Raw genomic sequence first — 21751 nt, 5'->3', positions numbered from 1 at the left:
TGCCTGGAGTCTCCTGCGTGTCTCTGCTCCTTTGATGTCAGCATCGGGGCTGGGAGCAGGGCCCACGCATTCCCCCTTTGGCCTGGGTGGGAACAGGAGAGGTGGTGGGCAGGGCCAGAAAGGGCTTACGGGGATTTTCTTCTTCTCTGTCACTCCAGAGGAAGGAGGTAGAGAACACTTGTTTCAGTTTGAGGTGCTTGGCAGCCACGCGCTGAAGGACGGTTTTTAATTGTAGGGTGGGGTATGAGTGCCGTGTGGTTCAGTCCCCTCCCCGTCTTGTGCTACCTGCCCTTGTACCTGGACCTGTGAATCAGGGATAATAGTTACTATCTTGTAGGATTGAGAATGGTGCATACTAACTGCTGAGGAACACGGTGAATGGAGTTACGGTCATTGCACGATTGGCATGAAGGGGTGAGAGAAGTTCCAGATTGGTCGATTAAAATGTGAGTTATTTTTAGTGTCTCCTAAGGATTTCCATCACCAGTTGCTCCTCCAGCCATCATGTAATTACCACCCCAGAACTAGGCTTCCAAACTTCCCAGAGAACACTGCATCTTTCGAATTTTGGAGGTTAGGCTCCAAAATTTGCATATTTAGGCCACAGCCTAAATTCACTGACACTTGTGTTCCCACAAAAACCAGACAGCTTCTTGGAGTATTTACTTGTGACTTAGTAAAACGTCTTAGGAAACTCGCTTGGACTAGAATAGTTTTACCTTTCTTTCAGACTTGGGAGGCTGCATTCTGGTAATTCTCAGGAGGAAGAATGTGTAGGAGAGTCCAGGGTTTTTAAGGTGTGACCTCTGAACCACCTACATCAGAGCCAACCTCCTCTCAGTGCTTATCCCCGGGCCTCAGCTCTGAGCTATGAAACTGACTTTCTGGGCTTGGGACCTGAAATTCTTTTCTTTGTGAAGCATGCCAAGTGATCCTTACAGGCATAAAGTTTGAGAACTGATATGGTGTTCTGGGCCTTGTAACTGGGGCTTCTGGTGATTCAGTTAGAAAGTTGGCAGCTCCTGTCTGAGGGGTCAAGGGCAGAATGAGGGGTGGCTTTGAGGCAGTGTGAGCCCCGTGGACCCTAGGAGGTCTGGGAGCGCATGTCAAAAGAGGCCTTTATGCGGGCCTTTTGCTTTTGTCAGATTAAACAAATAAGTTGGCACATCTGGTAGTGGGCATGGCCATGCATCACGTGTGGAACTGGTGTGATGGACCGTATTTTCTCATATTTCACAGAATTCACTGGCTGGGCGTGATCCACAAAGTCCTAACCCATCCCAAACCCTGGAACGCTTTCCGTGACGGTTTATTCTGATTTGTTCAGGAGGCATATTTCTCTTCTGTTTTCATGTGGAATGGGCTTTGTTCCTCTCACAGCTGGCGGAGGTTAAATTAAAGGCGCCAGAAAATGCTGAGCTGTGACTAGGATTGGGGGGCCAGTAGGCATTTATTGGCTCCATTTGCTTCTTCCTTCCCTTTTTTTCTCTGCCTCCTTGGTCAGGGGGTCCGGGACTATCTCTCCAGGGGCATTTCTGGTCTGTGGAGATTTGCCTGCAGGCACCTGGAAGAGTCTGGGCTGAACTCTAGATGCCTCAGGCTCAAATCTGATATTAGTGAGGGAAGAAAATTCTGAATGTGTAAATGGTACCTGTAAGTCACCTACAAATAATGTTTTTTCCTTTCCTGTGCTGTATCTGGGAGCCAGCTTCTGAGTGTTGTCAAGGTAGTCCTGGCGGCTTGAGGCTGGTGATGTGCCGTTGCCAACAATGGCCGTGCAATTCCGAGCAGTTGTTCAGCGTTCAAGTGGGATGAGAATGGCAAGGAGTGCTCTGGGTGGCTTTTAACAAGGGACCCCGCCTGTCATTCACTCAACAGGTGTTTGAGGAGCCAGTCTGTCTCCGTCATCTGTTCCTGCCTTGCTTAGATGGAAAATAATGAAATCTGTGTAGGAAGGGAGGGTGAGTAGAGGGATGGCCTGGGTTGACTGAACAATAAAATAGTGATGTTAATATATTTTGCTTATTTATTTTCTTAAAGGGAGCTGGCATGTTTCAATTCTGATAGAAGTTAAATATTAACAATGTCTGAAAATACCTCAACTTAAACTTTAATATGCATGGGAATCTCCGGGGGCTGATGATAAAATGCAGCTTCTAATTTAGTTGGTCTGGGATGGGACCTGAGGTTTTGGGTTTCTGACCAGCTCCCAGGTGTTATGCTTGCAGTTGGTCAGTGGCCCACACTTTGTGCAGTAAGGTCTTAATACATTTCCCCCTGTGTTCACTTCAGTGTTTTTTTCTCTAGAAATTCTCTGAAGAGGATACTTTACTTGGTAAGAATTACTATTAATAATGCTATTACTTAATCTAAGAATTTTTGTACCAAGAATTTTCTAGTGATTAGCCCTACATTGTTATAAATGACATTCTTAAATGTGTCCATACTTTATTCCAGGGGCAAATATTTGTACAGTGTCCTGCTTTGACTTTTGTTTGGATTCCTATGGATTTTATTTAGTGGTTTCTCTTTTGTTTATGATGATAGAACACTTGTAGAAAGGTTTGAAACCTTTTGAATCTTGAGCGGATTTGAAAACCCCACCTGCCTTCTTTTAAGAAGGCAGGAATTGTATCTGCTTTGAGCTTGTGCATGCTAACCCCCCACTTCTTCCAAGGTCCTTCCTCAGTGCCTTCATGTCTCAGCATCACAGCCTGCAACCAGGAAAGCCTCCAAGCCATAGAGAGAAGCAATAAAGATGTCCCAGTGGGGCTTCTGACTGAGGCCCTTACCTATTTTCTGTCAGCATGAGCCTGACCCTACCTTGGGAGGGAGGATTGGGTTGTCCCATTATTTCCCTGTCAGGGTAGGTGGTATTAAAGCAGCTTTTGTCTTGCTTGCACTGTGAGTCTGTTCTGTGTATAAGGCTCTAGTGTGTTTCACCTGTGCTTAATGCCACCTTTTGAAAAATTCTACCACCAAAGTTCTTCCTTGGATAGTGAAGACACTCTTGAATGTTTGTCTTTATGCCTACCCTAGTTGGTCAGTAAATGCATTGGTGGGCTCCATTGAACTTTGGACTCATTCCTTTGTCATCTTTCATGTCTTCCTAGGCTGGTGGTGATGTTGGGCAACTTAATGCTTCCTGAAGATTAGAGGTACTACAGGAGCTAATAATGTATTGCCAAATCAGTGAGGAAACTTTGGATTAGATAAAGTTGGTTTCTTTATGGCACAACATTTCAGAAAATTTTGTGTGCCACGATGTATTATGACACTTTAAGAGGAAGATGGCTAGACTATGGTGGTCCCAAATTTTGGGGGGTCGGGGATGGGGCTAGAACCTCTCTTGTGCCGATTATTTCATTGGGCTAGTTTTTTCTTTCTTTAGTTCTGGGATACATGTGTAGAACGTGCAGGTTTGCTACATAGGTTTACATGTACTGTAGTGGTTTGCTGCACCTATCAACCTGTTATCTAGATTTTAAGCCCTTCAAGCATTAGCTATTTGTCCTGATGCTTTCCCTCCCCTCAGTCCCTCTCCCGTCCCTGATAGGCCCCAGTGTGTGTTATTTTCCTCCCTATGTCCATGTGTTCTCATTGTTTACGTGTGTGCATGTATCTTTATGGACTGGTTTTTTCAGAGTCCTCTCTTTAAAAAAAAAAAAAAAGCTTTGTTGAGGTATAATTCACATACCATAGAATTTACCCATTTAAATTTGAAGTATATAATTCAATTATAATTAGTATATTTACAGATATGTGCAATTGTCTGTGTGTGTGTGTACACGTTGCTGTGGTCTGAATGTAACACTCAATTTTCATGTGTTGAAACCTAATGGCTAATGTGATGGTATAAAGAGGTGGGGCTTTTAGGAGGTGTTTAAGTCGTAAGGGATTAGATAGATCCACATAGATGGGATTAGGGCCCTTTTAAAAGGGCCTGAGAGGGAATGGGTTTGCTCTCTTCTGCTCTTCCACCATATGAGGATACAGCATTTGTTCCCTTCTGGAGGGTGTGGCAACAAGGCACCATCTTGGAAGCAGAGAGAGGCCCTCACCAGACACTAAACCCCAGTGCCTTGATCTTGGACTTCCTCTCCTCCAGAACCATAAGAAATAAATTTCTATTATTTATAAATTACCTAACCTGTGGATTTTTTTATAGCAGCACAGACAGAAAGAAATTGGTACTGAGAGTGGGGTGTTGTTATAGCAAATACTTAAAGGAAAAGTGGAATTGGGTAATGGATAGAGGATGGAACAGTTTGCTAGAAAAAGCCTAGATTTCTGTGAACAGAGCATTAAGAATGATTCTAGTGAGGGCCCAGAAGAAGAGGAGAGTCGTAGAGATAACCTATGTCTTCTTAGAAATTTCTAAGTGGTTATGATCAGAATGCTGGTAGAATTATAGACAGTAAAGCCCATTCTGATGCAGTCATATATGGAAATGAATATCTTATTGGAAACTGGAGGACAGACAGTCCTTGCTACAAAGGGACAAAGAACTTGGCTGAATTGTGCCTATACTCTAGGGCTTTGGGGAAGGCAGAATTTAAGAGTAATAGGGTATTTGGTGCATGATTTCTCTTAATTGCTTATAGTAAAATGTGAGAGAAATGAATTGAAAATGGAATTTATAATCCAAAGGGAAGTAGAGGCTGGACACTATGGGTCATGTCTGTAATCCCAGCACTTGGGGAGGCCAGGGTGAGAGGATTGCTTAAGCTCAGGAGTTCAAGACCAGCCTGGGCAATATAATGAGACCTTATCTCTACTAAAAACCAAAAAAATTAGCCGAGTGTGGTGGTGTGCACTTGGCCCCAGCTACTCAAGGGGACTGAGGCGGGAGGATTGCTTAAGCCTGGGAGGTCAAGGCTACAGTGAGCCATTATTCTGCTGCTGCACTCCAGCCTGGGTGACAGAATGAGACCGTTTCCAAAAAAAAAAAAAAAAGAGAGAAAAAAAAGGAAGCAGAATGTAAGGATTTGGAAAATTTTTAGCTTGCTCAGGTTGTAAAAACATGTTTGGGAGAAAACACTAAGGGTGTGGCCAAGTGACCTTTTGATAAGGAGATTAGTATGGCTAGAAGGAAGCCAGATGCTATTCATCAAGATAATGGAAGAATGATCCTGAAGGCATTTCAGAGATTATCAGTGCTGCCCCTCCCATCAGAGGCCCAGAGTACCAAGGCCCAGGGGAACAGAACTATGTCAAAGGAGAGGCCTTGGGCGCCTGCAGGACCTCAGCATTCACTGCCCAGCATCACTTCTCTGCTCTCTGCGTTACAGTGCAGCCCTCCTTGGATATCCCAGCTGTGGATCAAGGGGGCTCAAGTGCAGCTAGTCCCATTGCTCTGGAAGGCACAGGCCATAAGCCTAGGTGGCATCCACATGGTGCTAAGTCTGCAGATATGCAGAGTGCAAGACCTGTGGATGCATGGCTACCTTCACCTAGATTTGAAAGGATGCCTCAGAAAGTCTTGGGCTCAGACAGAGAATTGCTGCAGGGTAGGTCTGCTGCAGACTCCTTGCTTGGATAATGCCTATTGAAGCCATAGGGGCAGGAGTGCCAAAAAGAGCTCCCACTAGGGCAATGCCCAGCAGAGTCTTGAGGTTGAGGGCACACCAGCGAGCTCCCACAAGGACAATGCCTAATGGAGCTGTGGGGGTGGGGCTGCCGCCGAGAGCCTGTAACTGTAGAGTTACCAGTGTGTAGTGCCAGCCTAGGAGAGCTGCAGGTACCCGACTGCAACCTGTGAGAGCTGCTGTGAGGGCTGTGCCTAGCAGTTGGCGGCAGGGCTGCCCAGGGCCTTGGGAACCCAACTCCTGCCCCATTGTGTCTGGAAGGCAGGACATGGAACCAAAGATTTATTCTCCAGCCTTAAGATTGATTTGATGTTTGTCCTGTTTGGTTTTGGATTTGGTTGGGAAATGTTACTCTTTTCTTTCCTATTTCTCCCTTTTGTAATGGGAATGTCTGTTCTTTGTCTGTCCCACAGTTTTTTTTTTTTTTTTTTTGGTGACAGGATCTTGCTCTGTCATTCAGGCTGGAGTACAGTGGCAACCTCTGCCTCCTGGGCTCAAGCTATCTTCCCACTTCAGCCTGCTGAGTAGCTGGGACTACAGGCGTATGCCATCATGCCCAGCTAGTTTGTTTTTTCTTTTTTTGTATTAGAGATGGGGTTTTGCCATGTTGCCCAGGCTGTTCTCGAACTCCTGGGCTCAAGAGATCCGGCCGCCTCAACCTCCCACAGTGCTGAGATTACAGGAGTGAGCTACTGCTGAAGTCTGAATGAAGTACTTTGCCTCAGGTTGAAACAATCTCACACGTCTGATTTAGATGATATTTAGATGAAATTTTAGACTTCAAACTTCTGAATTGATGCTGGCATGAGATAAGACATTGGGGCTATTGGGATGGAATCAATGTATTTTGTATGTGAGAAGGACATAAATTTGGGGGACCTGGGGTGGAATGCCATGGTTTGAATGTTTGTGTCTCCTTAGGGCCTTATCACCTCCCCAATGCAACTGTATTAAGAGGCGTGGCTTTTGGGGAGTGATAAGGTCATGAGGGCTCCAGTCTCATGAATGGATTCTTGCTCCCATCAAAGGGCTGGAGAGAACTAGCTAGGATCCCTTTTTGCCCTTCTGCCTTCTGCCATGTGAGGGCATAGCAAGAAGGCCCTCACTAGACACCGAATGCTGGCACCTTGATCTTGAACTTCCCAGCTTCTAGAACTGTGAGAAATAGATTTTGTTCTTTTTTGTTTTAACTAGATAAGTTATCTAGTCTCAAGTATTTTGTTATAACTACAGAAATGAATAAACACACACATACATTGTATATACAGTGTTCAATTAATATATTCACAGGTATGTGCAACCACCACCATAGTCAATTTTAGAACAAAAAGAGACCCTGCACCCTTTAGCTATCATACCCCCACTCCCTGCCATCCCATTGCTCCCCCTGCTTTCCCAACCCTAAGAAATTCTACTTTCTGTCTACATAGATTTCCCTGTCTGGGACATTTCATGTGAATGGAATCGTCTGTGGTTTTTGTTAGTGTCTTCTTTCACTTAGCATAATGTTTTCATGGTTAATCTATGTTGTAATATGCATTAATACTTCATTCCTTTTTATGGCTGAATAATATTCCCTTGTATGTGTAGTCCCAGCTACTCAGGAGGTTGAGGCAGGAGAATGGCGTGAACCTGGGAGGCGGAGCTTGCAGTGAGCCGAGATCGCGCCACTGCACTCCAGCCTGGGCAACTGAGCGAGAATTCGTCTCAAAAAAGCTAAAACTAAAACTAAAACTAAATAAATAAATAAATTTCCTTGTATGTATATACTACTTTTTGTTTATTCAACTGTTGATGGACATTTATGTTTCTACCTTTTGGGTATTGTGAATAATGCTTCTATAAACATTGGTGTATAAGTATCTTTGAGTGCTTGCTTTCCATGTTTTTGTATATAGGTTTAGATTATAATTGCTTCATTTTACGGTAATTCTATGCTTTGCTTTTTGAGGAAGTGCCAAATTGTTTTCTAGAGCAGCTGCACCATTTTACATTCCCAATAATAATGCACAAGGGTTTCAGTTTCTCCACATTCTTGCCAATACTTGGCCTTTTTCCTTTCCTTTCCTTTCCTTTCCTTTCCTTTCCTTTCCTTCCCCACTTCCCCTTCCCCTTCCCCCTCCCCTTCCCCTTCCTTTCCTTATAGCTGTCCTAATAGATGTGATATGGTTTGGCTGTGTCCCAAATCTCATCTTGAATTGTAGCTCCTATAATTCCCACATACTGCAGGAGGGACCTGGTGGGAGGTAATTGAATCATGGAGTTGGGTCTTTCCCATGCTATTTCAGTGATAGTGAATAAGTCTCATGAGATCTGATGGTTTTATAAAAGGGTTTCTCTACACAAGTTCTCTTCTCTTGTCTGCCACCATGTGAGACATGCCTTTCACCTTCTTCAGGATTCTGAGGCCTCCTAAGCCACGTGGAACTGCGAGGTCATTAAACTTCTTTCTTTTGTAAATTGCCCAGTTCTCTGGTATGTCTTTATCAGCAGCATGAAAATATGGACTAATACAAGGCATCAGATTATAACTCATTGTGATTTTGATTTGCTTTTTGTTGTTGAGTTGTAGGAATTTGTATATTCTAGATATTAATATTCTATCAGTTATATGATATGCAACTGTTTTGTCCCTTTCTACAGGCTGTCTTTTCACTGTCTTCATAGTATCCTGTGATGTGCAAAAGTTTTTAATTTTTGATGAAGTTCATTTATTCTTTTGTTGCCTGTGCTATTGGTGTCATATCTGAGTAGTCATTGTCAAATCCAGTGTCAGCATAAAGATTTTTGCATATGTTTTCTTCTAAGAGTTTAACAGAGATAATTTTATTTCTTCCTTTCCAGTTTGGATGGCTTTCATTTCTTTTTCTTACTTAATTGCTCTGGCTAGAGCTTCCAGTACTGTGTTAAGTAGAAGTGGCAAAAGCAAGAATTCTGTCTTGTTTCCACTCTTAGGGGAAAAGCTTTCACTATTTCACCATTGAGTATGATGTTTGCTGTGGAATTTATAACAGACGTTAACAGATGTTTAATTCCCTTGCCTTGGTGGAGTGTTTCAGGAACGATTCTGTATTCTTTGACTGTCCTGGGACTCCTCTATCCAGAATGCAGTCTGGAAGCCCAGAACGAGCTGGCTGGGGAGTTGGGAGACACAGGTAACATGATTTTGTTCTATGTTATAGTGTGGTGTCAGTTCACCTTTCTTTCCAGACCTAGTGGCCATTTTGTAGTCTTGAGGGTTGCAGCAAAGGCCTTAGGTTCTGAGTGGTCTTTCAGAGGCAAGGGGGTTCTTATACCAAGGTTCTCACAACTTCACTCCCTTTTTGTCCCAAAATGATTGAGACCATAGGGTGGTCTTGAAGGAGGTCACCTGAATAGATCCACATCCCCATCCCAATTTCACTTCGCCTCTCGTACTTCAGTACCAGCTTTAGGGGACATGTGCCATTCAAGTTAGGTTGGCTTTGTAATGACTTTTCAGGGTGGATTTTGGCTTCCTACAGGTAAGAACTTTCTATCTTTGTAATATCGTGACTCATGAGTTGAAACAATAGATACGATGAAGGCCCATGCCCCATGAGTAAGTCTTACGTTGCCAGGTCAGAAATAGATCCCCTTTCCTCTTGTTAAGCGTGGTGCTGAATCCTGAGAGTGGTAATCCCACAGTAGGCAGAGAGAGGAAGACGTTGACCTGAAGCTGTGGGGAGGCCTGGGGTTCATTCCTACTGGGCTGAGGGTTCTGGTCTCTTCTACCAGTTTAAACAAAAGGGCACAGATAGCCAAGAGCAGTATCAGTTGAGAGTAGCACGAATCCTGGGCACTGTTGTGTGCTGTTTAGTTTTGGCCCCTGTTTTAACACAGGGAGAGGGCAGATGGTGAAGCTCTGGCCACCTGTGAGTGTTGGCAACCCCAGGGGGGCAGTCCGTCCTGCTGGCTGTACTTTGCTTGAGAACTGGAAATACTGGACATATGACATTTTCTTTCTGACTCTCACCATTTGTGTGGCTTATGCAGGAGGCAAGGGAGGAACATTCTAAATGACCTGGAGCTATGCATCTTGCCAGAATCAACAAGCAGGATAAGCCTTTGGGGAGAACAGTTGAGCCACTTTTCAAAGGCGGTGACCCTCTGGGACCCCCTACTTCAAACTGGCCCTGGAGGAGTGGACTGTAGTGGAGTGGACCGGAATGGAATGCCCTGCTGATTGTGTGGAGCAGGCTGAGTTGCACATGGTTTCTGGCCAGTGATGTTCATTTGTGTGGCCAGGTCTCAAACTCAATATTGTTTTTAAGAAAATCTTTCTGAATGAAGAAGTCTCCATGGGCTCTTAGTCCATAAAAGCTAAGATTCTTTGCAGAGTTTCATTGGGCAGCAGTTCCATGTCTAGGGGTGGAGGTTCGGCTTCTGTCAGACTGTCCCACAGAGCACTTTGAAGTCCTGGGTGCTGGGCAGGGCTGAGATTCCCAGGGGAGCACCCCCAGGGCTGGGTCCTAGAGTGCCTTGACACTGTTAAAAGTTACTGAAGGCCCCAAAGGGCTGTGGTTATGTGGCTGTATATATTGAAATTTACTGTTTTAGGAATTGACAGGCATTTAAAAAATATTTCTCCATGTAAAAAGAATATTATCCCATTATATGTAAACATAATATCTTTTATGGAAAAAAGCTGTATTTTCAAAAACAAAAAAAAATGAGAAGAGTGGCATTGTTTTGTACTTTCTAAATCCCTTCAATGTCTGCTTTAAGAGAAGGTAGTTGGATCTCCCTCCCATCCCCCCGCCATCTGCAATCAGTCACATGTCATGTGGCCTCTAGAAAACTTCGCTGTGCATTCGTGAGGGAATGCAAGGGACAAGGACACATCATATCTTAGTATCTTGAAGATAATTTTGGCTTCACTGCTCCTGGAGGTCTTGCCATAGGGGTGAGATCACTCATATCTGGGTACCATGTGAGAGGGTACCACAGGTGGAAGCACAGGTGTGGGGATTTAGGCAGAGACCTTGGAGGCCAGGGGCTGCAACACCCCCTCGCTTAATTCAGATAGAGAGGTGCTTGGGAACCACCAGTTCCTCTGGTTGTTCTCTTGTGTCTGTTGTTTGAATCAGAAACTCAGCAGCTTAGGCCTCAGAGAGATCTTAAGGATACTTGGTCCATAATTATTATGTGCCAAATGAGGGAATTTAGTTCTTCAGTCTTCTAGAATAATTTTATCCTTTTTTGTGTTAAAATGTGGATGCAGCCTGGAAGTGGTAATGCTAGATGCTGCATACCACCTTGATGGAACTAGATGAAGTGATTAACTTTAGTCACCCGAGTCTGGAGAGCCTGGGACCAGGCAGGGCAGCAGCATTTGAGGGACTTTTGGGAAGCTTGGCACAGCTTGAGTGTAGGAGCTGTGATGCACAAGCACAGGCAACTGTCTCTCTGTCTCTTCCCCTACGGTTTGTTGAGCCAGTGTGATGTTCCCTGTCCTGTGTTGGCTGCCCAGGTATATACGACACTTTCTATCCTCAGGTCACCTTTACTGGGGGGCAGACTAAAGGTTTGTAAAAGAAACTGTGATACCAACGTCATTCGATGAGCCACCCGAGAGTGCCTTGGAACAAAGGAGTGTTAATTGACAGCGACCGTAGAATAAGAAGAGGTGGCTCTTTTACCTGGTATGTAAAGGAGCTGAGGAGAGAAGGGTGTTGCAGAGGAAAGCAGGGGTCTCCATCCTCTTCCTCCCCACTGCTGTTGCAGGCTGACAGTCTTTGAGTACGCACACAGATGTGGCTGTGTTGCATGCTGTCAGAGGCCCTGTGAGTCCTACCACCTCCTGAAGCATAAAGGTCCTTAGTGTGGTGCTCAGAGACCCCTGACCATGGGGTGCAGGGTGCACAGAACTGGCCTTGAGCTGACTTTGAAGAAGGGCAGCCTTGGAGGGAGGGCAAGACAGTCATGAAAGTGGACCCGTTTTCCTCTGTCAGAAAGGATGGGGGAAGTGAGGCGGACTTGATCTATATTTCCCAAGAGAAGCTACTTCAGTAGCTGAAGCAGGTGGTTTTGGCAAATATGAAGGACAGGTTCTTTCTTGGGTCCCAGGACTCGCTTTCCTCCTGGGAAGCCCGATCTCCTGTGTGGCTCCATAGCTCTGGTCAGATTCCTGACTACTTAGCATCACAACAGTGGAGGACAACGGATTTCTAAAAAGATTTAGAGGAAACTTAGTAATGTTTACAGGAGACACTTTGAAATTCGATTGTTGTGACTCTTTTAATGGCTCAAATTGCGGAGAGGAGGATAACTCGTGTAATGCAATGCTAAGAGTGGATTTTGATGGTGGAGCGAAGGAAGTTTGAATTAGCTTTGATTAGAATGTAGCCTCATCATGGGGACTCCATTCCCATGGGGAGTATTGGATGCTTTAAGATGGATTCCCCTGAGTTCGGAGGTGGGCATCAGAGTGATTTGCTTGCATACCAGTCCTGCCTGTGGTCCCGGGTAGCTTTCTGCTCATCAGCCCAGTGAATGGGGCTCTACTTTTCTCCCTTTGGCTTTGCCTCTGGCCCAAGAAGCCAACTTCCTGAAATAGAAAAGGAGGAGCTGTTCTTTGGCCAATGATTTGAGAATAGCTAGAACTAAAGTTACCAACTGTGGAGGGCGGTTCCCTGTGGGCCTCATCAACAGCTGAGGGCCCCCTTTCAAACACCTGTGAACAAGCTTCTCCAGAATCCTTGCATACAGCTTTTGCAGAACTGCTAAAAGCAATGGTCGGTCATGCTTGCCACAAGCTGCTTCTGTTGAGATCATCATTCTACGATCTTGACCAATGGGTGAGGTTTGGTTGCACTTTTGGTGTCTTGAATTCACAGACCTGTGGAAACCAGATTAGGGAGCATGTTGGAGGTGGCTCTGTAACTGACAATGCTAAGATTGAGAACATAGTGGTCACATGTTAAATGTGTATTGAGTGAATTAATGCAGGAATAATGCATTTCAGGACTAAGGGGTAACATAGAAAGAGGCAATTATAAAGGAAGTGAAAACAGACCTCCCAGCTGACCGCAATGAACCCGGGGGTTTATGAAGGCTGTTTTGTTTTTTTTCTAAGACCACCAGATCGGGCGCAAAGGAACCAGCGACTAGGCAAGGGTAGGAGCAAAACTGCAAGTTTATTTTGGTCACCTAGCTTCAGGGGAAGAAGGTGGGTAAGGAGAGGTCTGTTGGCCTCCGGCAAATGAGGCCCCCAGAGTTCTCCGTGCTGCTCTCGGACGGAGTTCCGACAGTCCCGACCGCAGTGGGGAAGCTGGGAAGTCCGTGCGTGGCACTCGTCCGCAGCGGCTTTTCTGGGAGTGGGAGGGCGATAGGCGGGGCACGGGCGTGTCCGGGGGCGTTCCGCAGGTGCGACCAGGTAAATCTTGGTCGCTTCAGATTGACGTCACCTGGCGCATGCCCAGTTGGTCTGCACCTTCTCGGGCGTCGGCTGCATTTTCGCGCGCGCGGGAAAAGTTGGGGGGGGGGGATGAAGAACCCGGAAGTGCGCCATCTTGCCTCCGTTCGTCCAAACAAAGGCCTTATTAGGGCAACTGAAGTCTTAATTTGGGAATTGAAGGAGGTAGCAATGGAGTCTTAAACTTTTCTACTCAAATTACAAGAGCCAGGTAAAAAGAGAATTAGTGCAGAATCTGGTATTTGAGCTTCCGGCATTGATTTTTCTAAATTATTTGCCAAATTACAGGTTGTTTACTTTCTTTAGCTAAAGCACCATTCAGGGTTTGCCTTTGTCGTTGCACAGTTTGTCCCTAGGTTATGGGAGCTGAGGCTGTGTGTAGGTGGCTGCAGGGCTGAGAGGTGTCAATGATGGGATGGAGCTGGGGGTGCTGGGAGAGGTTTGAGTGGACCCAGTTGGGCAGCACCATAGGGCTGCTGGGTAGGTATTTTTGGGAAGCAGAATGCTGAGCTCTTACTCAGAAATCCAGTGTAGGAGGCAGATGATCTCCTGAGGCCCTCTGCACGGAAAAGGAACCGGCTTTGGAGAGCATCATGGGTTTCTGCTGCTTCCTCAACTGGTCTCCCCAGTTCCAGGAAGACAGAACAGGTCATTGAGAGGCACAGCTTGGGCTTCTGGATCGTGACATAGGAGCAAAGTGGTGGATGGGTCATGTCTGTGAACAACGAGGTGTGAGCAGCCCAGTGTAGGGCACAGGGTCCCCAACATGGTGGGCCTAGTGGCTCACTGCTGGGTCTGATTTAAGAAAGATACCTGGATAGGGCGATGTAAGAACCGTCTCTGGGTCCTCAAGGATGGGTTGGGAGCTGAGTTGTACCCGCAGCTGGCTGGGAGCCGCAGGGACTCTCGTACGTATGGAGGGTATGGCATGGGGGCGGCCACATTGTGACTCGAGAGTGTGATGGGTGGATGTGGGCCTCAAAGTGGGCCAGATCTGGCCAGACCAGAGCATTGTGCTTCCTGCGGAGCATCCCTGGAGTCCGTGTGACTGTGTGGCCAGAGAGCATGGTCTTGTGGCAGGCAGATAACAAGAGGCCGCACCAGAATGGAAGTCGTCTGCATTTGGAGGCAGGAAGCAATACAGAACTCTCCCTGCAGTTGGTAAGCCTACTCTTGAGGTGTCCCATGCTTCCCTGCACCTGCCTGCCCTATACCTTTTGGATTCAGGTGTCCTTTTGGAACTGGAGGATCAAGAGCCAGAGGGGCCGGCAGTCTGGTACTCCTGCCTTGGGCATCTGGGTGGGCATTCTGGTACTCCTGCTTTGGACTTCCCGGTGGCCAGGCAGTGGGTACCTCGGAGGATGTTGCACCAGTCTGTGCGGGAGACCAAGAGAACTAAATACAGGAGATCATGCACACTCATTAAAAAACAGTACTGCAGAAAAGTTAGATTCCATTGCTAGATAAAGTCATTTTTAATATGTCCATACCCTGTGTCAGTTTTCAATCTTGTGAGACCTGCCTACTGTATGATAGTGATGCATTTCAGAGTCATTAATCATTGTTTATCAACCTTTCCTGTTCGTAGGAACCCTATGTTTCTATTGTCTTTGCTAAATTCTTGATTTTCTGAGTTGAGGATTGGTTTTCCTTATACATGTTTATATAGATGTTGCCCTGAAAACGTAGGACACACAGTAGTTACTTTCTGAATGTACTAATGATATAGAGAATGAAAAGATGTCATCATCTTTAGAATAGAATGCCAGGCCCTCCTGGGCTCTGGGGTGTGTGCTGGTGATGGGCTAATGTTGATAACTGGCTGTTTGGGGGTGGTGATAAAGCATCCAAAGCACATTGACTGTTTCCCCACAGCTTTCTTCATTGAGGAGAGGAGAGATCTTAATCAACTGTGCACGCCTCTTCACTCCAAACTATTACTCCTCACATAGTTTTAACAATTACGATTACATTATGTTTCCTCCACAAGCAAGAATGTCTTTCCTCTTTACTTTGAGGTGTATCTTTTTTTCTTTAACTCCTTTTTTTTTTTTTTAACTCCTTTAACTTTTTAAAAAACTGCTTTAAGGGAAGAAGAAAAGGAAAAGAACGGAAGAAAAATAAAAGAAAATAGAAGGGCAAAGTCCTTCAGTATTTCCAGAAGCTGCCTGTATAGAAGAAAAAGGCCTGTGCAGTTAATATTCATGTGACTTGGCCTCAAGCACTTAATAGCCTCATTGTGTTTAGGTATAGAGCAGTGATTTCTCTGGAATTCCTAGAAAGGGAGGGGGAGCCCTCCACAAGGACGGAGGGAGATCACAAGGGACCCTGAGTATAGGTTTTTGTGTGAGGAGAAGCATATAGGACCCTTGGCCTGAAACTGGATGAAAACCTTCTTTCTTAGATACATTTTAAAGTTTTAAAGTTGCATGAGTAATTTGTGATCTTTATTTTAAATAGTCAAACCCAGAAGTCTGTAGAGAGTGAAATTCCCACTTCACTCCTCATGGCCCTCCTTCGAGGTCGGTGTTTAGGGTTCTTTTGGCTCTTTTGTTCTGTGGAATTAACTAATTACTTTTTTATTGATGCATAATAGATAAACATAGTTTCAAGGTACATGAGGTAATTTAATGCATTCATGTAATTCTAAAGGTCAAATCAGTGTATTTGATATACCCACCACTTTAAATATTTGTCTTAACTTTAGAAACATTCAAATTCTTCTCTTCTTGCTATTTTGAAGTGTACAATATTGTAGACTGTAGTCACTTTATTGATTTATTTAATTAAGTGTACTTATTTCAGGAATGAGCAGAATAAGGCCTAGTATTACATAAATCAATAAGGTGACCATGTATTTGTACCCATTAATCAACTTTTTTTAATCCTCCATACCCCCTACTCTTCCCAGTCTTCTGGTAACCACCAATCTACTCTCTGTCTTCATGAGATCCGCTTTATAGCTTGCACATGAGTGAGAACGTGTCGTATGTCTTTCTATGCCGGGCTTATTTCACTTAACATAATGTCTTCCATGTTAATGCATGCTGTTGCAAAGGATAGAATTTCACTCCTTTTTTATGGTTGAATAGCACTCCACTGTGTATATGTACCACCTTTTTAAAATGAGTTCGTTGTTGTTGGACACTTAGATTGATTCCATATCTTGGCTCTTGTGAATAATGCTGCAGTAAACATGGGAGTGCAGGTGTCTTTTTGATACAGATCCTTTCTTTTGGGTGTATACCCAGCAGTGGAATTGCTGAATCATATCATAGTTCTATTTCTAGTTTTCTGTGGAACTTCCATATTGTTCTCCGTAGGGGCTGCACTAATTTACATTCCCACCAACAGAATACAAGGGGTCCCCCTTGGTACATTCTCCCCAGGATCCATTATCTCCTTTTTGATAATAGTCATTTTAACTGGGGTAAGATGATATCTTGTTGTGGTTTTGATTTGTATTTCCCTGATAAATATTAGGGTTGTGCATTTTTTGGAAACAGCTGTTGGCTATTTGTATGTCTTCTTTTAGAGATGTCTGTTCACGGTTTGCCCATTTTGAAAATCGGATTACTTGTTTTTTTTTGCTGTGGAATTGTTTGAACTCCTTATATATTCTGGTTATTAATCTCTTGTCAGATGAGTATTTTGCAGATAGTTTCTCTCATTTTCTCTGTTTGGAATTCCTGGGTGCAGACACTCACAGATATGCTGCTTTCCCCTTTTTATGGCAGTGTTGCCTATTCTTGGTGCTTAGCTCTTTGCCTTCTTTATTAAATACTTGCCTTCTGTCAGTGCTGTGTGAAGCACTCCGTGGGAATTGCATCATTTCATCCTTGCATGAGGTTGGTACTGTTTTGTTCTCAGTTTACAGTTGAGGAAATTGAGGCAGAGAGTGGCTGAGCGCTTGTGCAGGCTGCCCCCACCCCAGCTGGTGGAGGCTGGGTTCCGAGCCACTTTCACAGCCGCCTCCCACAGACCAGAGCTCATGTCCCCGTGGCTCCTTTACAGCTTTTGCATGCCTTCCAGGCTGCTTCCCATGCTGGAGGAGTACTGTGCTCTACTATATTTAAGTCGGCTCCTGTCCAGGCATTTTTTCCATGAGTTCAGCAAAGATTTGAGCCACTTGGCCCTGTGCTCAGAGATGGGATACAGCAGTAATCAGGACAGATAGGGTCCTCGGCCTCAGAGCTACCTCTTCTTGGGGAAAGGGACACAAAAAAAGTTGGCAGGAAGAACAGCGCTAGCAAGCCTGATGTGTTCTGGAGAAGAAGAGGCAGCCAAGGGCTGAGCTATAGACCTGTGTGGAGAGACTCTGGAGTGGGCCAGGCGGCCTGATACCTCAGAGTGGACAGGGCAGGACAGGGTGGATGGGGAGCCTTGATGCTCTGCGGAGGCTACCGGCAGGGGAAGGTGGAAGGCAACTAGGGCCGTGGGTGTTTGAAAAAATTCCAAATACAAGGCAGAGAGCATGCAAAGGCCATGAGGGAGGATAGAGTCTGAGAACCTGGAGGAGGCCAGGCTGGTGAGCGAGGTGACTCCAGCATGGGACAGCAGTGTCTGGGCAGCCTGGAGAGGAGGCAGGAGCCACACGGGTCAGGCCTGGCAGCTGTCGCTGAAAAGTTGGGTGCATTTGAAGTACAGAGGGCAATGGTGTCATCTCAAGGGCTCCCCAGAGCTAGGGCTGGTTGAATGGGAAGCAGTGAGGATGCTTAGAGACAGGGCAGCTGAGTCCCAGTTCAGATGAGGGGCAAAGGCCTGGAGTTGGCAGCAGAGATGGAAGGGAGTGGATGGCTCTCAGATGCTTCTGCAGCCAATGAGCTGGGCTAGTGGATTGCATGGACGGAAGGCAGAAGAGAAAGTTGGGAATGGACAACTCTTGTTTCTGCCTTGTGCAGTTTGGTGGGTTCCATGAACTGGGGGAGAGGAGGGATTTGGACAGGCACATTTAGGTTGCTTCCAGTTTTTCTGTATTAAAGTGTGTAGTAATCATTCCGTGTGTGTTTGTGTGTATGTACACGTGTGCATGCATGTGAGCCTTTCTGTAGGATAAGCTATTCCAAGTAGGATGCCTGTGCCTAAGACTAAAGTCTGAAAACTGCTGCTCCCACTCCAGCAGGCCTCCCCATGCCTGTGCAGTGTGATCCCATCTCTGGTTTAGGGGAGCCCTGCTGTTGTTCAGGCCATCCTCAACTCTGGGTAGTCCCAGTCCTTTTAATTTTCAACTATTGATTATAGCTCACATGTTTGTCTATGTCTCCCTGGTTCCTAGTGAAGTTTAGCGTGTTTCACATGTCTCTTTTGCAAATTGTTTGCTTCTGTCCTTTCCCCATTTTTATGTTGGGCTGCTTATATCCTATCTCTTATTTCAATAAAGAAGAGATTAAATGCAGATTGTTGGCTGCGTGGTAATGGAAATATTTTGTCCCAAGGCTTTTTGCCTGTCTTTTGATTTGTCTATAGGATCTTTTGATGAACAGAAGTTAGTTTTTCCTTCATGGCTTCTAGGTTAAGAATCTTGCTTATGAAGATCTTCCTCACTCTGATTTTATGACATTATTCTTCTGTACTATCTCTTAGTAGTTCAGTAGTTCTTGTAATGTTTAAGGCACATATGGGAGGTGAGGATATGACCGTTGGATCTTAGTGAGCATAAGTTGCCGGCTATCCATGATCTTATTTTTAATTTATGTGTCATCATTCACCTCTGGCTGCATTCTCTTACCGTATTCTTGGATGGACATGTCTGTTCCTGTATCTGTAAATCAGCAAGCTGAGTTCCTTGAAGACAGAGCCTTCCTTGGGATGATTTTGCTTTAACTCACTGATAGGAGGTGGAGTGGCAGTCAGCAATGGGAGGGCTTCCCTTTAAAGGAGATGTTGGGTTTCTGACCCTTCTGATCTTCTTTTGGGTTCCTCAAACATTTTTTATTTTCTTCAAAGGGTCGCGTGTATATTCTTAAGTGTGTTGTTTTGGTTGCTTCTGCGAATTAAATAATTTTCACCATTAGACTTCCTAGGTGTCTTGGAGCTGCTGTGCAGAAGGGCTGGGGAGGGTTTGTAGCTTGCTCTGGGATCTCGATCTTATTAAACATTCAGATCGGTTCTAATTATTTTTCAGTGCATGGTCTTACATTTTATCTGTAAATAATAGTGTATTAGTCTGTTCTTGCACTGCTATAAAGAAATACTTGAGACTGGGTAATTCATAAAGAAAAGAGGTTTAATTCACTCCTGATTCTGCAGGCTGGACAGGAAGCATGGCAGCATCTGCTCGTCTTCTGAGGAGTCCTCAGGAAACCTACAATCAAAGTGGAAGGCGACGGGGAAGCAACATGTTTTATATGGCTGGAGGAAGAGGAAGAGAAGTGGGGGGAGGTGCCACACACTTAAACAACCATGTCTCGTGAGAACTCCATCACAACAGCACCACGAGGATGGTGCTAAACCATTCATGAAGGATCCACCACCCCGGTCCAGTCACCTTCCACCAGGCTCCACCTCCAACACTGGGCATTACAATTTGACATGAGATTTGGTGGGGACACAGAACCAAACCATATCAGATGGTTTTTAAAAATCTTTTTCAATTCAACGTTTACACCTTGTTTCTGTTTCTTACTTCACTATATTTTCTAGACCCCTAGTTATGGCTGATACTGCCATTGTGAGCTTTCTGGCCCTAATTTTAGTGGGGACGTCATTTGTGCTGCTTCATTATGTGTGCCACTTGCCTGCTGGAAGTTTTGGATAGATGCCTTTTTTCAGGTTAAGGGGGTTCCTTATTTATATCTCATCACTAAAATCTTTAATTCCTGGCATGCAGGGGATTTTAAAAGAAATTCTGTTTTCTTCTGTGCTTTGGATTTCAGGCTCACTCTTGTAGATTCTCTTTTCCCTAAAAGGAAATGAAAAATCTGTTCCAGCAAGTGATTGAAAGAATCAAAATGAAGAGAAACTTTACAATTATTGCAAAAGTTTTCTATTTTTTTCCTTATCATACAAATTATATTTTATTAAAATCACAAACTATGTGGCAGAGTTTCATACATCCAGGTAGCTGTTGACTTGCATCTTGGCTCTGCCATTGATAACTGTGTGGCCTTGGCGTATAATTACCATCTCCTAGCCTTGGTTTCTGCATCTGTAAAATGGGGTAACACTGCTGCCTCAAAGGATTGACATCTAGTTGTTCTTAATTAAAAACCGCCAATCTTTGCATGTTATGTTTTGTGTCTCACAGGCCTTCACTGCCTTCAATTTGATCTTCAAAAAACCCTCCCGTGAGAGATTGTAAAGCATTTGATAAGATTCTGACAGGTAATAGGTTGTCAATCAAGGGTGGCTGCTATTGCCCTGAGTACAGTTATCATAGCTGTCACCACCATCTTGGGTGGCATCATCTGGAGAGTCAGGAATGGCTGCGAGCCGTGGGATTCTAGTCCCAGGGATCTTATATGCTCGGTTATGGAGTGAAGACACGTGCCCACTCTTGTTTTAGTGTAGCTTGTGTAGCACGTGGTGCCATGATAAAAATACTCACGTTTGTGTTTGCAGATTTGACTCTTCTGGATGAGCAGTGGCATGTATTTTTGTGCCAAGTACACACTGTTGTAACTACTTTTGCTTTAGGGTGCATTTTGCTAAATGATAAGTAATTCTCCCTTAATGCTCTGTGATTGACCATCTTACCACTTATTTTGTTAGTTTTAGGAGTATTCCACTGGTTCTAAGAAAAAACTGCCTGAATGTAGATAGATACATACTGCATTTCATTTATAAAGTTGTTTTGGATATTTATATTACTTTTAAGAGAATTAATCCTTATGATGTTTAATCTTTCCATTTGAGAACTTAGCGTATTTCCATTCATTTAGGTATTTTTATATCTTCTAAGTAAGTGCTGTAATATTTTATGGTTTGTATAAGATTATTCTTAGGGCTAGCCTAAAATATGCATACCTATGTATGTAAGCTATTGTGAGTGTGGTCTTTTCTGTAGGTTTTCTGCTCAGTCGCTGTTCTGTGCATGTGTCCTCCTCTGCCTCTCTCCACTCTGCTGGCCTCTGGCTAGTTTTGGAGCAGTGTGCTACCTCTTTCAGGTAGGCAGCCTCTGGCCTCCCTGTGCTTCTGGCCTGCATGGCCATAGGGGGAAGCACGCTCTCTGGCTAACCCATCTTTGTGCTTGCTCGGCTGGTGGCTCCTGGAGGCCCCGCACTAAGGATTATTGGGCCTGTTGGTCCAGCTAGAACCTGAAATTGAGACCCAGGTGGAATCTGGGCCTGTTTACACATTTTGGCTAAGTTTTGTTGGTGTTACTGATGGTGGCAATTCAGAGGCTGCTCCTGGGGTGTCCGTGCTCTGCCCCCTGGCCATTCACTGTCTCTATGGCCCTCTCCTGGTGTCTGCTGGTGGACAGGTTAGTGAGGGAAGAAGGGCCTTCCTAGGATTGGGCCAGATGAATGGGTCTCTGGCAGCTGAGTTGCTGCTGAGCCTTTCTGTATGTTTGGTGATTTGAAAGTACAGCCGCTCTCCTATTCCACAGCTTGTGCATCTGTGGGTTCCACATCCTTGGATTCAACTAACCATGGATAAAAATATTCACCCCCCAAACAATCAAATACAGCAGTAAAATAAATAATTCAAATCAAAACAATACAGCATAAAAGCTATTTACATAGCATTTACGTAGTGTCAGGTATTGTAATTAATCTGGAAATGTTTT

The 21751-nt window shown here is 44.8% G+C and overlaps 1 protein-coding gene across 6 annotated transcripts in view; it reads left to right on the top strand.

Annotated features, from left to right (window-relative positions):
• GRB10 (growth factor receptor bound protein 10) overlaps nt 1–21751 on the top strand; it is a 202023-nt gene that overhangs the window by 11233 nt on the left and 169039 nt on the right. The gene's annotated exons all lie outside the window — the stretch shown is intronic.

Source organism: Trachypithecus francoisi, unplaced genomic scaffold, assembly GCF_009764315.1.
Source record: "Trachypithecus francoisi isolate TF-2019V2 unplaced genomic scaffold, Tfra_2.0 Lachesis_group4, whole genome shotgun sequence".
Classification (NCBI taxonomy): domain Eukaryota; kingdom Metazoa; phylum Chordata; class Mammalia; order Primates; family Cercopithecidae; genus Trachypithecus; species Trachypithecus francoisi.
Note: the sequence above shows the minus strand (reverse complement) of the source record. Positions and strands in the feature narration are given on the sequence as shown.